The sequence below is a fragment of the Pinus tabuliformis genome, chromosome 7 (assembly GCF_031772625.1).
Source record: "Pinus tabuliformis cultivar Carrire ecotype Pingquan chromosome 7, CPIR1, whole genome shotgun sequence".
Classification (NCBI taxonomy): Eukaryota; Viridiplantae; Streptophyta; class Pinopsida; order Pinales; family Pinaceae; genus Pinus; species Pinus tabuliformis.
The window spans coordinates 1,665,577,880-1,665,595,714 of NC_142293.1; positions in this window are offsets into that span (position 1 = coordinate 1,665,577,880).

The window sequence follows — 17,835 nt, forward strand, 5'->3', positions numbered from 1 at the left end:
CCTCTTTATTGTTTAATAAGATTGAGGAGGATAACATATGCTTGATCTGTAAGTTCATCCTTCAAATAATCCATACAAGAATATTTAATGAACCCATAGAAGGAGTGGCTTGGTCCCATCATGAACGATGAGTCCATCACTACTTTATGTTTTAATGATTCCAATGAAGGTGAAAACTCGACATTGTTTTTCATGTTTATAGAGTTTGAAACAGAGGTGGAAAATAAAACCTCAGATGTTCATTTTCGTAGTTAGTCCCTTACGTCCAAAAAAATATAAAATAATACCCAAGAGAACCTCTTAGTCATGTTTTAATAAGGTATTCCTCTTTCATATTTAGTCTATCTCAATCTAGAAAAGGGTTAAAATTATAGTAAGTAGACGTCTTTTCATTTACTTTAATGAATTTGAAAAGACAAGTGCTCGATAATATTTTCATATTTTGGGAGTCTCAAAAGAGCTAAAAAGGGACGCCATGGGGGTTCCCTTTTTGTAGGTTTACAGAGTCCGAGAAAGTGATAAAATTATGCTCCCCTGTCAAAATAATATGTTCTAAACATGACAAAATCCATCAAATAGTTGTCAACCTACTTGAAACATCACAAAAAAGATTAAAAATACATATTTCATGGTAAAAATAGGTTTTAACTAGGTAAAAACATTAAATGTGAATAAAATAATGTAAGAAACAACCATAAATATTCAAAATGACTATTCATATTTACCATTTCACATTTACATTCAATAGTGAGAGTTATGACTAGTTTTTTCCCTATATCTTCTGCAACTAAATGCACTCAATCCAGTGCATCGTTTCAAGTATTGTAACATCCAAGTAAGAGCTAAGACCATCCTCTTTCAATTCATGATCCCATTTTGTGTTTTCATGCAGGCTTTAGGCATTTTTTAGGGCCATGGAATTTAAAAAGCTTGCCCTATGAAAAATGTAGGCCCAAAGGGTCTAAAAGTGTGTTGTACCTAGGTGAGGATAGATTGTAGGGGAGGGGTGAAACACATTGTCTCTCCTCTTGGGGGTGCATTGGGCACAAATCCAAAAAACAAAATCCAGTTTCCCTTCAATTTTTTTTACTTTTCTTGCATGGAAAGGATCCTAGTGAGTCTCCTCTTGATGTTTCAGGTCTTCATTAGCCCAAAATGGGCTTTATATGGAGAGAAAGAGAACATGGAGAACAATATTTAAATGCATATAATGATCCTACTACCATACATGCACTAAAATACTTTGGATTGTTGAAATTCTTTTGGCTTCCTGGTATGAGGAAGCAGATGGAATTGTTGGGTTGTGTTATATTCTTTCCACGACTAGCCCACATAGTTAACTCGGGGATTAGAAGGGGGGCGGATCCCCCCGTTCGTTGTGCCGATTTCCTAGTAGGGGGGATCATAGGGGGTTTGAGGGGTGCAGGTAACCCCACTCTCTGGGGTCTAGGGCAGCGCCCCGAAAAATTTTGTTTCTGGATGCTATGGTTTTCAGTCCATGGTATTGGATTCTTCGGCATGTATAAATATGTATTGTAACATTGAAAGGAACATAATGAAAAATCAAGTTGGTAGTCTTGGTTTTAGGATCCAGGGGAAAATCATTATGTATATGTGTCTTATGTGTTATGCTCTCACATTGTTTATTTTCTGTGTTTTAGAATTCGTATGCAGGTAATTTCTGTATAGGGTTAATTCCTACATTTGGTATCATAGTTGTTTTGGCTTCAAGGGGAAACCTTTGTTGCTGAGGGGTTTCACCCGGGCCTGTGGTAGACCCTGTTTAGTGGGAGATATGCAAGATCCATTTTGGTAGTGAAAGAAGATGGCGAGTAGTGGAAAGATAGCGATCGAGAAATTTAATGGTCAGAGTTTTCAGTTGTGTAAACTCAAGATGGAGGATCTGTTGGTGGATAAAGATCAGTGGATCGCGGTAGATCAAAGTACTAAACCAACGGGAGTGTCTGATGAATAATGGAAGACGTTGGATCAGATGGAAAAGAGCACAATACGATTGTGTGTCTCATATTTAGTATTGTTGAATGTATCAAGGGAAGCTACGACGAAGGCTTTGTGGGACAAGTTAGAGACTTTGTACTAATCTAAGTCTCTATGAATAAACTGTTCCTACAGAAAAATCTGTATAACCGGAGGATTAAAGATGGAGACTCGGTGATAGAGAATCTGAATGCATTTAATACTGTTGTAAGTCAGTTATTGTCTGTTGATATCAAAATTCTAGATGAAGATAAGTGCATTAGTTTGTTGTGTTCTCTACCAGATTCGTGGGATAATCTGGTTATTGCAACAGGTGCAAATGCAACTACCTTGCAGTTTGATGAAATAGTCTCATCCTTGCTGACGGAGGAGATGAGATGGAAAGATATGGAGACCCGAAATGGTGATGCCTTGTCTGTACGAGGATGGTCCCAGAACAGAAACAAAAATAGGTCATCAAATTGGAGATCCAAATCTCTAGGAAAACCTATAAAGGTTAGTGATCACTAGTATTGCAGCAATAATGCTGCAACTCCTGGGCTTCCTACTTTACTTTTATCAACTCGGTAGTTCGTAACAAACTTGGAAGCGATGGTGCTGTATGCACAAGTACTAGTTCTTAATGCAGGCTATCACTTGGTCAGTTGGCGCAACATCACTAGGAGCTCAAGCCAACTTCTATGGATTCCAGAAGAAGCTTTATATGTGATTGAAGAAAGGAAATCTTACTCTACAGAGGCTACTCTACTTGCAGAAAGGCAAAGAAGGTTGAAATGTAAAGTAAACCTAGCAAACCCTACTTAACCAACTAATCCTACTTTTGCAGAAAGAGAGATGAAAAACCATAAAATGAATGTCATTACCTACTTAAGAAGTAAACAACATCTACTCAAGCTGTTTCTAGAAGGAAATGAGAAAAAAGCATCTTTTTGGATTTTTATGTATTTTTAGGTGAAATTGTCATGCATGTAATTTATTTGTTTGTGAATGTGGTAGCAATTAGGTGGTGATCGAGGGTGACTTTGGAGTTTGCAGAGGTGTAGAAAGGTGTGGATGGGTCCTAGGAGGTCCCAGGTGGCCTTGTGGAGGATTTTCCTGCAATCGGACTTAAAAAAGACACCTACAGGAAAATCTACAGGAGGTTGCAGGGGATCTATAGGAGGTCTACAGGAGGATGCCAAGAGCAGTTTTGGAGGTTTTGAAGGTGGGAAAGTGGGTGGAAAAGGTAGATTAAGTCTAGGGTGATGTGTTAAGTTTATATGGTTTATCAAGAAGGATCAGGAAAGAGAAAGATGGTTGGACTTGTTCAAGGAAAGATAGGAAAGTTCATGAGAAAAATGAAGAAAACTAAGGCAGATTTGTGAGGGACTTTGGGTGACCTATGGAACATAGATCAAAGAGAAATGGTGATGGGTGAATGGCTGACTTATTGTGAAAAGTGGATTGTTGCAAGAGAACTGAAACTCACATCATGAGATTAAGCAATCAAGGAAACTAGCTACATCAAAAAAATAGAACTTTGCATCAAGCTAGTCTAAATTATGATCTAGGAAAGTAAATGCTGAAAAATGCTACATGGAAAGAAAGCATGGAAGGAAATTTATTGCAAAGATAGAAATGAGCATGGTGAAATAGATCTATAGCAAAGCATTAACCTTCTAACAAACTGCAACATCAGAAATCCTATGGAAAAGACAAATCTGTGTTTTTTGTGGAAGCAAGAGGGTCTTGGCCTCAGTTCATGGTCCCAAAGGAAGGAAAGGAGGCCAAGGCTCTGTTGATGGCCTTTTTGTATCTTTTTTCCTATCACTGTTCAACCTGCTACATAAAACTTAAATGGAAACAACCTTCTAAATTACTAAAAGTGACCTATTCTTAACCAAGAAAGAAATTTATCTAACAACAACTAATTCATAAACTCAAAAGAGGCATATAAATAAAAAACAAGAGGATCTTGGCTGCTTGGATTGGGCCCTAACCGAAGAGCTTCAACCCTCTAAGGTAACTCAGTGCTATCTCGAACAAGATCTCATCTTCATTATCAAAATAATAATAGGATTCCATGAAATTGTCAACAAAAGTAAGCTCGAAGTTGAGCAGAGAAAATCTGCGACAAAAATTCGAAAATTTGACTAAATTCCATCAACCTAATGAGGCCCTAGTCCTCTCTACTTATACAACTGAAGCTCCCAATAGCTTCCTTAAATAAGGGAGGCTTAGCTCCCAAAACTTGAGATAAACAGAAGTTATCCTCCACTTGCTTGGCTGCCTCTTTGGGGCATTGATGTGGCTGCTTGTGCTCTGAGCTGCGTGATGGAGAATTCAAAGTGGGGAGTCATAAATGAGGGGGATACCCTCCTATAAATCATCTCCCTTGTCTACTTTGAATTATTGCTGCCAATTGTCCATTAAATCTTTGACTTTATCGCCAAAATTGACCAAAAATATGCATTAAACACACATTAGACTCCATGGCATAATGACCAACCCAACTCACTCTATTAGCATCAATATAATCGAAAAAATGAAATAAACTAATGTGAATGGTGGATTAAACTAACTTAGGAGGAAAAATGAGCCCATATAATTACCCATTTATGGGGCTCATCATCACCCCCTACTAAAGGTGTTTCTCATCCTCTGAGCAACTCAATCCATCTCCTCATCTTTGATGGCCCTGATGGCCTCCCTGACATCCCATGCTTATGATGTGAGGTCCTCTTCTTTTTCATGGATTCCTGCCTTTCTGTCCACCCCTTCCCACTATTGTTGTTCTTCTTCCTCTTTTCTACCTTCCAGCAGGCCTAGCAGCAATGGGGGACTCAATTTGAGGCCAATCCAATTGACCTTCAAATTCTGCATAGAGCGCTTGTATAGTGGCACTCTCCTTAATGCTTCTCTCATCCTTTTTGGGGAGTGATACTCCTTGATTTGCAGACTGTGTGGTAGAGTGTTCCACCTCCTCATACAAGCATGAATACAGTCTTCCCAAAGTAACCTTTCCATGTCCTCAAAATGTGCAATGGCCTGAGCCCGATCATTGATATATTTTGGGGCAATTTTGGGATCATTTGCAAGCAGCTGGTGTGTGTTGATGAGAGCCATGGGGTCTGATGTCTCAGCTCTGATCATTAAGGGCTCATTATTCTCCTTTATCATCAACTTCCTTATTTCTTCTACCCTTAACTCCTCATGATTCATCCATGATGCCATGGCCATTAGTTGTAGGTCCCCTAGCCTAGCATTGGGGTCCCACACGTTCATATTGGTGAGGGACATGTTATGCAAATAGAATTATGCTATTTTTGCCTTGTCTTCTACTAAACTCTGGTCACATAGGTCCATAAACTGTCTGTAATCTTGGAAAGGCATTGTGCCTCTCTATGCCAAAGTCTTGATCTGAAACTACAACCATTGGTCCTTGAGGTATAATCCATATGATTTTGCTGGTGTTCTGCACTGCAGTGCCTCCATAGACCAGCTGGCCATGCATGCTAGTTGTGTTTTCCCTCTCTTAGAGCTATCCTTTAAGTAATGCATTTTCTATTTCCAAGTGTGTTCTTGTGATTACAACATTTAACTCCCTGACATTTCTTTAGCCTTGTTCTCCATGTGGCCAATATCCTCTACCCCCTTGGATTTGGCGATTTGCATCCATCTATGGCTCCTTATCCTTTCTTTCTCTAACTCAAAGAAAATTGGGATTGCAAATTTCTGTGGAATGATTTCCCCCCCTCAAGAAGATTGTAGTAAGATCCCAAACTAGGATGGGGGCTAGGTTCTTGTGCCTCTGCTGTTTCCTCCTTCCCCTTTAGCTATTCTTCCACCCTTTTCTCAAGTTATTTAGTCTCCTATATCTTTGTCAGGGTGTCCTGTAGAACAGTCTGTGCCTCATGTAGAGCGGATTTTGAGTCCTGTAGTTGCACTCTTTCCTTCCAGGTGGAAGATCTGGGACTTCCTCTTTCATATGTGATGGGGGATTTAGAGGGAGATTCCTCCCCTTTGACAGTCGGTGAATCTTCAATTAAAATAGGCACTGTTGAAGATGGCTATGGTTTTCCTGTTTTTATCCTTGTGCTTTTCTGGGCCCTGAAATACATTGATGTCTGCCTCTTCCTCTTTTGTTTTGGTTTCATTGGGGTGCTAAGGGCAGTGAGGGCAGCTGCTGCCTGTCTTTCTAGGGTCTCACGAGACACTTCTGTCATTTTTTCCCCTTTTTCCTCTCCTTTTGTCTTCTCTGTCTTGCTGGTTTTGTTTCCTCTTGCTCTACTTTGGTTTCCCCCTCCTCTGGTTTAGTTTCCTTAGTTTCCTCCCCTTCTTCCCCTTGTTTGTCTTCCCCCTCACTATCAGAAGGACTGTGATCATATGTGAGGGCCTTTATATCATCTTCTTCTGTCATGTTTCTAAAGATTTCCCATGCTATGGGGATTGTGAGGGTATGGAGGGCTTCTTCCACTAATATTTTAATCAACCCATGGTGAGCCAACTGATCTAGACCTCCTACATTCAACTTAATGCTGGAATCTATGAGGTACTGTAGGAGAAAATAGGGGATGCTGAGTTTCTAGGGTGTTGGAGTTTCCATGCCATATCTCAGCTCATGGAGAACTCTAAAATGGTAGCCATAAACTATGCTATACCTCCCTTCACAGGAAATATACTTGATAATTTAGCAACTAACCTCATACCAAGGGTAAGGTATGCTTGTTCTTCTAATGCCATTTTTGTCTTCTACATGATGTTCATTGGGTTGGAAGAAGTTTTTCTTGGCAGATTGTCCAATTGGCTTTCCATCTTTGCCCCAAGGTAATCCAAGGGGAAGGTTGGTAACCCTACTGATAAATTATGGGGTGATTTCCATGGATAGACCCCTCAAAGTAATAGTGGCATGGGTCCTTGAGTGAGGGACTAAAGAAAGGGAAAACTCTTGAGCCACTTCTTCATCAAATCCTCGGAATTTTTCAAAGAATGGCATCCAATTTGCTCTGGTAAAAATGGCTACTGCTTCGGGATGTTCATGGATCCTAGCTGAATTTGTGGGATCCTTCCTCATGAATCCCCCTATCATTTTGCTTATACCCCCTTTGAACACCCAAAATAGAGATGGAGACAAGAATTTTGAAGGAACAGGAAAACAGAGGAAAAACTGTGGTTTTTTTTTAGGAAAATAGGCAGAAAATTCTTATGTAATTTCTCTCTTTCTATGGACTCAATTTCTCCTTAAAATTATATAATTATTTGCACATATTGGTAATCAAGGTGGTTATGCACATAACATACCTCCTAAAGCCATAATTCGAGCAAAAATCCCATGTTTTCTCCTTAAAAGCTGCTTACTGCCCCTCCTGTAGAACTGGCTGTAGGTGCTCCTGTAAACTTGTTACTGATCTTGTAGAATGCCGATAGTAGAAGGATGACTGAAAATGATAGAGAATGATGGTTTCGAGGCTATGAAGGTGGTATAGAACTTGCTGCAGCTAAGTGAACAAGGATGAAATGGAAGAAAAGGTGGTGGAGGAGCTTCGAGGAGGAGTACTTATGTCTACTTTGAGATATTTCCGGTGATAGGGTGAGCTGGCAAAAATGTACGTTTCCAGATTTGGATCGTTGGTCCCCACTGCCCTATCATCATGGCTCTTTACCACAATCACTTCCCATCATTGCATTTTGCATAACCTCCACTACCTGTCCTTTAGATTTTTCTATGACTTGACTAGGAACACGTGTGGTGGCATCTTCGGATGAGCGCAGTCAACTGGATGAGGGTGGCCAGTTAACTAGCCACCTTTTCTCATTCAACCCTAACCATCTCATTCGCTTATGCATATTTTTCAATTACATAGATGCAACAGAGGAGAGGGTTAGACACTTACCTGCAAGTCAAATGTTCATGTTGTGGTGCATTTTGGTTCCTTTGCTATTGCATGCTCGTATTTTAGTTGTTGCATGCCTATCTTCCCTTTGTTGCATGCATTCTGCTATCTGATGTGTGGCTTGTTTGCTTTGTGTAGGTACCCTCTGGCTGGACCTAACTTCAAATGTCCTCCTTAATCCCCTGGTCGCACTTCTTTTGCTGTTGTGGCTTGATTTTAAGTGGATTAGCTGCTACAGGAAATCCTACAGGAGCTCATGTAGCTACTTCTCCCTTTAAATGTTTTAGCTGATTTTTGTGCTAGAAGTTGTGAGGATGATACTAGAGCTGCTGATGGAGGTGGAGAGGTATTTGGTAAGCTACAGGTGAGATTTAGAGGTGTTGTTCCTTTTATTCTTTTTGTTTTTTTCTAAAAATTGGTTTCTATGTTTCTTGATAGGAAGGAAAGAAATCGACGATGATGAGGTGGTGCAGGTGTGGGATGGATGGCCAGGAGGGTGGATAGTTGTAGGAAGGCCTACATGCTCTTCATGAAACTTCCCAGCCCCTCAAACTATTTTTTAAAATCCATTTTTGGCTCTCTGTGATTTCTACAGGAGCCCCCTGTAGAACACACAGGGCCTCCTGTAGGATACACAGTCTTCGGAAAAAAACACAGTGAGGTGGAAGAAAGGTCATAAATGATGGAGACGTGTGTGGAGTAGATGAAGTAGGATTTGTGGGATATTCTCTTGCTTCCCGTGGTCCACCTGTAACCTGCAATGCACATTAAAAGTCAATTTTATTTTCCTTTTATATGTTTCTTCTTTTTTTTTTGAAAGACAACTAGGGCGCCTCAAGGAGGTTTTCACCCTAATTGCTTGCCCTGGGTGCCTCCAAGGAAGGTTTTCATCCAGGGATCTTATTCTCTCTCTTTTTTTTTTGTCATCACTGGGTTGCCTCAAAAGAGGTTTTCAACCCAATGATGGGACTCAAGCGCCTCATGGAGGTTTTCACTTGAGTCCTTATTATTTCTTTTTTTTTTTTGCTTCTTCAATGAGTGGGTGGAGTGAAGGCTAAGACCTGTTCCACTACCAACACTGTCTTATTCAGATCTTCAATGAACTCTCGCTTGGAGAGGGGCTTCTTGTAAATTTTCAACCTATTTCCATTGACAAGCATGGGGATGGCTTAGTCATCAATGATTCTAATCAAAACTGAACAATTGTCATTGTATTTTTCCACAGTGTAGGTGTAGAGCTGTAACTAGGGTCCCTCACACCGCTAATTATCCCACATTAATAAGTCAATCCGGGAACGTTTTGTTATTGCAAGGAGTAGCTCAATCCGAGGCTATTTGTCCGAGTAATGCTCGGTAGTATAGTGTCCTAATGATTAGAAAGGAAACAGATGCTAAGCTGTAATGAAACTAACCCAAAAGATAAAATCACACAAGGCAGTTGATCAGTCAAGGGTACGGAAACAATAACCCATCCCTTTAGAAACTGATAAAGAAAGGAAATCTGAGCATGGACTTATAGGTCTGGGGCTAAGCAGCGTCTTGCTGAGGCTCACTACAGCCTTAGGCCTGCTCTCACACCAAGAACAACAAAGGCAGGTAAATCAAGCAGCGAAAAGTAAAATGGAACAGCAGTCTGGAAATGGAACAGCAGTAAAGAAATGGAACAGCAGTAAAGAAATGGAACAGCAGTAAATAAATGGAACAGCAGTAAAGAAATGGAACAGCAATCCTCAACCGTATGTACACGTTCTCTACTACTACAACAATCTGAGAGTAATGGATGATATGACTATGTTTCTGAACGAAGTAATATTGCTTTCAAGTCTTAGAAATACTATTTCACATGGATCTGATAACAATAACATTCATACCAACATTCCACTACAGAAATAGCTGAGAGATGCAATTCGAATAGATCCACTTATACAATGCAGAGACATGAGATAAAGAACTCATTCAGATATCAGTTATAATGAAGCATAGTATATCACATAAAAGATGTATCAGATTACTTAAATAATAGAAATAAACAAACCACACAGTATAATAATACAAAAGCAAGTGTCCTTCGGAGCTGGGCCCTTGGCTGCCAATGGAACACTGCCTTAAGTTACTCCAGATGCAGAGACGAAATGAACACCAAGTCTTTTATATTAATCGCATCAACAAAAGTATAACAAAGTCAGGTCTCAGCGAGACTCAATGATTACAGTTGGTTCTGAAACTTAGAATTACAAAAACAGTCCTTTTCCGCTCAATGGCGTGGTGCCTTTATATAACAGAAATGACGGAGGTATCTAAATAACCAAAAGATAAGTTAAAGCAGCGATCCCTCAGGATCAAAGATCCTGAGGGATTCGCTAATCGTTCGATTCTTCTCTTTCCCTTCTTGCGTTCTCCGTCTCAGTATCCTGCATTCTTTCTCTGGGCTATTCGTCTCTAATTTTACTTGATCTTGTCCGCATCCGGTTCCCCGTTGGAGGGACAGTAGTTATTTTCCCTTTGCTTCTTGTTTTCAATCGCCGATCCTTTGTTCCCACGTCTTCCTGCATAGAAAACGTCAATCATTAGCACTTGAGCTTCCTTTATCGATGGTTGCACATTTTATCAAAACCCTTTATTTTCTTTGAACTCATAATGCAGAAAAAGTTACAATTATTATTGAAAAACCACTAGATTGCTAGTCAAAAGCATACCTTCCAGGTGCTCCACACACCCCCCTACTTACCCTGTTTCATGGCCTCATGAAAACATTGTAGTTGAGATGCAAGGCAGTGAGAGAATAGGCTGGAGAAGGGATCTTGTGAGGAGGCCGGCAACCGTGATGAGCAACTAGATGGTCAAAAAACTGATCTATTTGATCTGCAGGCATCTCATATAAGGCCTGATATCCGGGTGCAGGGTGCCAAATAATTGGACTGCGAAATCGATACCCTAACCAGGATGGCCCTGCTTGCAGAATCCATTCCCCATAAAGGTTCAATCGGCTGGCAGCCAGCTCAAAATTCTCATATTTGAATGGTTCCCTGAGCTGGATGCTTGGACTAGAGGTCCGGTATCGAAATTTTGCAGCATCGAGGGCAAGATCTTTAATAGTCAGCAAATATTCCAGACCATTTCGGATCAAGTCTTCGTGCATGGGTCCTATTATCTCAATAACACCTGGGGTCCTTATAAGACTCCTATGCTTTCTCCATAGCGTCACTGGGTCTCTAGGTTCAGCTCGTATCCACAAGTCTAGGCTATTTTCTTGTCTCTGAAAGGTGTTATAAGCTCTGAGCCATTTCACCTGATTAACCCCAAATGAGATAAAGGCTTGGAATTGTATATTGCCAACAAAAGGGGCAGGATTTAAATCAGTTTCCTGGTCTAGCACAAGATTTTACAGGTAAAACTCGCATAATAACCTTTGAAATCTAACTCCATAGTGCTTGCAACAGTCTATAAAATCATTAACAGTGTTGATATGGATAGGTGCTCCTGCCCTAACGGCTTTTATTTTTAATCTCAGATATCGTTCAAGCAAAAATAAAGCATAATTTTTAGCAGGGGCCCTACAAGTCAAAACGTCATTATATAAGGAACACACGGTGTCCATCTGCTTGACAACACTATCTAATCGACGAGTTACCTTAGCAACCTTTTCCTGCTCGTTTTGCCATCCTTCAAAGGCCTGGCTCTCGGACTGACTGATGTCTCGAAGTTGTTGTTGGAGCTCTTCGTATCTTTCCTTGGGGACTGTCTGTTCTCGCAACTGCTCGACTTCCTGTTGGGCTTCCTTCATCATTTTATGCAAGGTTCTGGTTTTTGGGTCCTTCTTCCACACAGCCGTAGAGGCTGGAAGTTTAACCTAGACCTTCCTATTACATTGCTTGGAGTTTAGGACCCGAATTACGCCCGAGGGTGGTGCTTCTGTTTGGACTTTTTTGCTTTGTGTTCCCTTCTTAATGCAAACGAAGGGTTGCTGTGGTCTTCCTGCCATCGGAGCCTCTTGCTGTTCCATTGGAACATCCATTCGTTCTTCAAGGCTAGATGGAACAGCAGTCTGTCCCTCCGCGCTATTTGGAACAACAGTTTGTTCCTCCATGTCATTTGGAACAGCACCCTGTTTCTCATTATTATTTGGAACAACAGATTGTTCCTTGGCAGTAGGTCTCCTGATGGGGTTTCGTCCATCAAAGCGAATTCTTGTCCTCGGGGTTCTTGCTACCGTGGTCCTCCTCCTTTTCCCTGCAGTCTTTTGTATTCTCAGACTGGCTTTTAGCATTCGAATTTGCTGCCGGAGTCTGGCTATAGTGCCCAGCAACCTATGATGCTTCTTTCTTAATTTCTTAATTTCCCTTGTCTCGGCAGAGGGTTTGGTTCTCAAGCTTGCTTCTTCTTTATCTGTGCTATCTTCCGGCATCCTGGGGACAGATTGTCCCAGATTGTTGTCTTCCATTTCATTATCATAACCAGGCAGGTTTTCTTCTCCTGCCTCTTCTGCATGCATTTCCTCGGGTAATTCTTCTTCTGTGGGACCGTCAGGGACACCTCCTGTGCTGGAGGCCTGGCCATATTCTCCCATATTGGCCAGAACTACTGCCAATTCCTCCTCACCTGGAGGGTCTTGCAACGTACTACCCCCTGGCTGTGCAATTTCTTCTTCCTGATTGCCCTGTTTGGTGGCCTCTTTTCCCTCAGAGTGTTCATGTCCTTTTTCAATTTCCCCTTCCGGCTGGTCAGTCTCGGCCTCCGATTGCTCAGCATTTCCTTCGGAGGATCCTCCCTCTAATTCTGGAGGTTCATCCCTAATTTCAATTGGTTGGGCCGTTGTTCCCTGAATTCTTTCCAACCTTCCTCGTATCCGGGCCAGCCGAGCTGACTTCCTTGGCCTCTCAGGTTGGTCGGGTGTATCAGCAGGTTCTGCGGGTTTCTCTGGTTGTTCTGGCGTATCGGAGGTTGTTTCCGTTTTGAAGCGGCATGTCTTTCTGCTGCTGACTTCTTGCGTTTCTCTACTCGTTCCGGCGTGCTAGAGGGATGTTCAGGTTTTGGGGGTGGTGCAGCCGATCCTCCTTCAACTATTGCGACCAATTCCTCCCAAGTGCTTTCCTGTTGAGTGAGACCGTGGCTTACTATCAACCGAATCAACCCATGGTGGCTGACGACTGGGCCGCGCCATGTAGTAACGAATTTAAAAGTGCAAGGAGATTTACAGAACATTTTCCTTTTAAAACGGCTAAGAGTTTCAAGTGACGAGGTCTTACCACGTCTTTTCTCCCTTCGCAGGTGATATAGCTTTGTACTGTCTTCGCTAGCTCGGTCCAGGGTTCCCCTAGTGCTGTCGGCAGAACTCCTTTCCCTTTGACTGTCAAGCTTTGGCCTTCGTCGTGGAAAATTTCCATAGCTTTTTGTAATCTTTCCTTCTTCGGCGTCCATATGGGTCCAGCAGCTGGTAATCCTGAGACTTCCGCGATGATTTCCTCTGTAACCTCTATCCGCTTTCCTCCTACTACGGAGTAGTTTTCCTGCAAATTCTGCAGGAATTCCAACGCTACTGATTCGTTTGATTCTTGCAGGCGGTTGAAGTAATTCAACCATCCTGCGTTTTCCAGGATTTTGCGAGCAGCAGCGAAAACTGTCAGCTTGTGAGGTTCGCTCCGGACCGTCTTTCCGCCCATGATTCAACTCAGAAATGGAACTCAGAAATGGAATAGCAACTATTTGCGGTATTTGTGACGCAGAGAGGTTGATCGATGCCAATTTTGGAAAGGATCACACAGGGCATGCAACAAAAAGAAAAGACCGTGGACGGCAGTCTCCGTGGGATGGAAGCATCATACCGTTAAATCATGCCATTCCTTTGTACATTATTTTGCCCGAATGGTATGCAGCCACGTAATCCATGGAGTAATGAGGTTACTTCCCCCCCGTGATCTGATAGGCTGCCCACAGCCGTCAAAGAGAAGAGCAGCAGCCAGTCGGGAGTGCAATCCTCAAGTACATCATATGAAATTATGCCATGTTGTAAAAAAACAACAAAATGCCGAAACCGAGGCAAAAAGGTGGATCACGTTTTATATAAGCCTGCGTGATATAATGAGGAACCGGGGAATTGGATGTCTGTCAACTGTATGAAGTATCCAGTAGTCATTGTCAGTTCCGTTGCCATGATTGGTGGTAATATTCATGCGATAGATATATCGGGGTGTGACATATGATACATGCAAAGGATATAAGAGACAGAAAGATTTAATATCATACCTGTTGGTGTAAATATTACGACTTCAATGCAATTCACAGAGCTCTGTTGCCAACAGGTGTTCATAACCTTGGCAGAGTTGTTTATCTCACCCGCCGGAACCATGATCCTTTGTGTATATTGTGAAGAGTGCTTTGTCAAAATGCAGGCCATTATGTTGGCTTGGTGACCAGATAGCCATAATGCCATTCACAAGGTAGGCGCGAAACGTGGTCAGGCCGGCTCGCGATGAGACCTCCTATTCCAAGATTTACTTTGTTAATTTACCTTTGGACCATATCCCTGGTGTGGTGGCCATTATGGCTATGCCACTTCGCTTCCACCCTTATGATCATGGTAGGCCGGCTCTGAATGAGACCCCCTATCCTGCATTTGACAACTTTCATATTTTATTTTTGTTTTCTTTTGCAGAGCACCTCTCTTGTTTATTTTCACATCAGGGTGGTTCCACACTCCTTAAGAGCGGGGAATGGTGGAAGAAGTCTTACTATCCCAACAGATAGATATAAATCGTTCGTTCTTACTCCCAAGTAGTGATCAAAAAAAGATTTTTAGGGAAATCGTCATGAAAAAGATCACCAATAACAATGGTACCGGTAAATGACAATGACAGCGAAGATGAAAAGTTCACGTCTCTCCTCTTGTCCTTTTATACATACTGGCTTCACAGTGATAGCAATTTATGATGTGCTGATTTCGGTATCTCATGGTTTATGTTCATTGCATAAGTTCATTGCTGTATCTAAAAGATTGAGGAGACCATGGTCGCAAAGCATCCTCCATAAGGGCGAAAACATGTCAATGGCATTCCTGAGAGAAGAATTCATTTGTAGGATACCATTTCTTTGAGAGGAACAACCGAAAATCGCAAATGTTGTTCCTTTTGAGAAAGGAACAGCAAAGACACTCAAATGTTGTTCCTTTTGACAAGGAACAGTAGACGCACTCAAGTGCTGTTCCTTTTCGCAAAGGAACAGTGGGAACACACAAGTGCTGTTCCTTTTTGCAAAGGAACAACAAGAATGCACAAGTGTTGTTCCTTTTTGCAAAGGAACAGCAAAACAAACAAGTGTTGTTCCTTTTCGCAAAGGAACAGTAAAACACACAAGTGTTGTTCCTTTTCACAAAGGAACAGCAAAAACACGCAAGTGTTGTTCCTTTTCGCAAAGGAACAGCAAAACACACAAGTGTTGTTCCTTTTCGCAAAGGAACAGCAAAAACACACAGGTGTTGTTCCTTTTCACAAAGGAACAGCAAAAAGCACAAGTCTTGTTCCTTTCCACAAAGGAACAGCAAAAAGCACACAAGTGTTGTTCCTTTTCGCAAAGGAACAACAAAACACAAAAGTGCTGTTCCTTTTCACAAAGGAACAACAAAAAGCAAAAGTGTTGTTCCTTTTCACAAAGGAACAGCAAAAACCCTCAAAAGTTGTTCCTTTTGAAAAGGAACAGCAAAATCACACAAGTGTTGTTCCTTTTCGCAAAGGAACAACAAAAACACAAGTGTTGTTCCTTTTCGCAAAGGAACAGCAAAAAGCACACAGGTGTTGTTCCTTTTCGCAAAGGAACAGCAAAAAGCAAAAGTTCTGTTCCTTTTCACGAAGGAACAACAAAAACACTCAAAAGTTGTTCCTTTTGAAAAGGAACAGCAAAATCACACAAGTGTTGTTCCTTTTCGCAAAGGGACAGCAAAAACACTTGGAATACAAGTAAAAAAAATCAAGGAAACATATATACAAGATGTTATGTACAAGTTATGAAATGAATTTCTTAAGCTATAGGTGAGGAAGATTTCGCTTCCTCTCCTAAAATTTTCATATCAGTATCTTGTCGCAGCTGTTGACAGAAGGATTCCCGAGTGAGTGGCTTTCGATAAAGGCGAACTCGGTGGCCATTTACTTTGAATGTATATCCAGAACTGTCAATTGTGATCAGGGTAAGGGTCCCATTATCATGTACCTTCTGGATCTCGTATGGTCCTAACCATCGAGTCTGGAGTTTCCCCAGGAAATCCTGAAACCGAGAGTCGTATAACAGAGCCCAGTCTCCTTCATGAAAGACTTTATTCTTGATAAGTGCATCGTGCCATTTATCTCGCTGTTGTTGAATCAATGTTGTATTTTGTAATGCAGAGAGCCTGATTTCGTCCAATTCATTAATCTGCTGTAATCGATTGATTTGTGCCTCACTCAGATCTAGGCCGACTTCCTGTGCAGTTCGTAGCGTTCGTATTTCGAATTCTATGGGGAAAATTGGCTGCTTTCCAAACACTAATTGATAAGGTGAATAGCCTGTAGTAATTCTCCATGTGGTTCTGTAGGCCCACAGTGCCTCAGGTAGTCGAGCGGCCCAATCTCGCCGATGCGATGCAATGGTCTTTGTCAAAATTGATTCTATTACCTTATTACTACTTTCTACTTGCCCATTTGCCTGCGGATGGTATGGGGTAGTAATCTTATGTTGGACATGGTAATTGTTAAGTGTTGCAGCTAATTTATTTCCAACAAATTGTGGTCCACCATCGGTGATTAATTCTCTCGGAAGTCCATAACGTACAAACAAATGGAACAAGAATTGTATCACAGAGTCTTCTATAGCCCTAGGTAATGATTCGGCCTCGACCCACTTAGTAACATAGTCTGTCGCCACTAGAATGTATGTCCTCTGATTTGATGATGGATTGATGGGCCCAACGAAGTCCAGAGCCCATCGTTCAAATGGCTCAATGACCAATTGTGGTCTCAGAGGCATTTCATCGGCTTGGCCAGGTTTTCCTGCTTGCTGGCAGCTGTCACAGGCCTGTGCAAATTTTTTCGCATCCTTGAAAATTGTAGGCCAATAGTATCCGGTCTGCAATACTTTATGTGCTGTTCTTTTTTCAGCGAAATGTCCCCCGCATGGCCCGTCATGGCGAGCTTTTAGAATGTCGAAGATTTCGTCTTCTCGAATACACCTTCTGATTTGCATGTCTGTCCCTGTATGGAACAAATGGCCTCCAATCCATGAAAACCGAGTGCTCTTCTGAACAATCTGCTTGCGTTCTTGAGGGGTTAAGTGTTTTGGTAGCTTACCGACTGCGAGGTAATTGGCGACATCTGCATACCAGGGTGTTCGAATAGCAACAGCAAAAAGGTGCTCGTCAGGAAATTGATCTTCCACTGCTGTTGTTTCAAATGCTTTCGGTATCCGTGAGAGGAAATCAGCTACAGGGTTCTCCTTGCCAGGTCGATCCTTGATTGTGATGTCGAACTCCTGCAATAAGATCAACCACCTGGTTATTCTAGCATTCGTAACAGGTTTATTTGCCAAATATTTGATAGCAGAATGATCTGTATATAACACAACAGGATAGCCTGTAATATAATGTCTAAATTTGTTAACAGCATGTATTACAGCCAGGAATTCCTTTTCAGTAACAGTATAATTGAGTTCGGCAGAGGATAAATTTTTGCTGATATAGTAAATAGCATATGGCTTCTTATCCTCTTCTTGCCCCAGGACTGCACCAATTGCTGTGTCCGAGGCATCAGATGAGATTTGAAATGGCAAATTCCAGTTGGGTCCTCAAAGGACTAGAGCTGTTGATAAGAGGTTCTTCAATTCCTTAAAAGCTTGGTGGCATTTTTCTGTCCACAAGAAATCAACATTGCCAGTTAAAGCATATAGAGGTGAAGCAATGCATGAATATTGTTCTATAAATCGTCTGTAATATCCAGAAAATCCA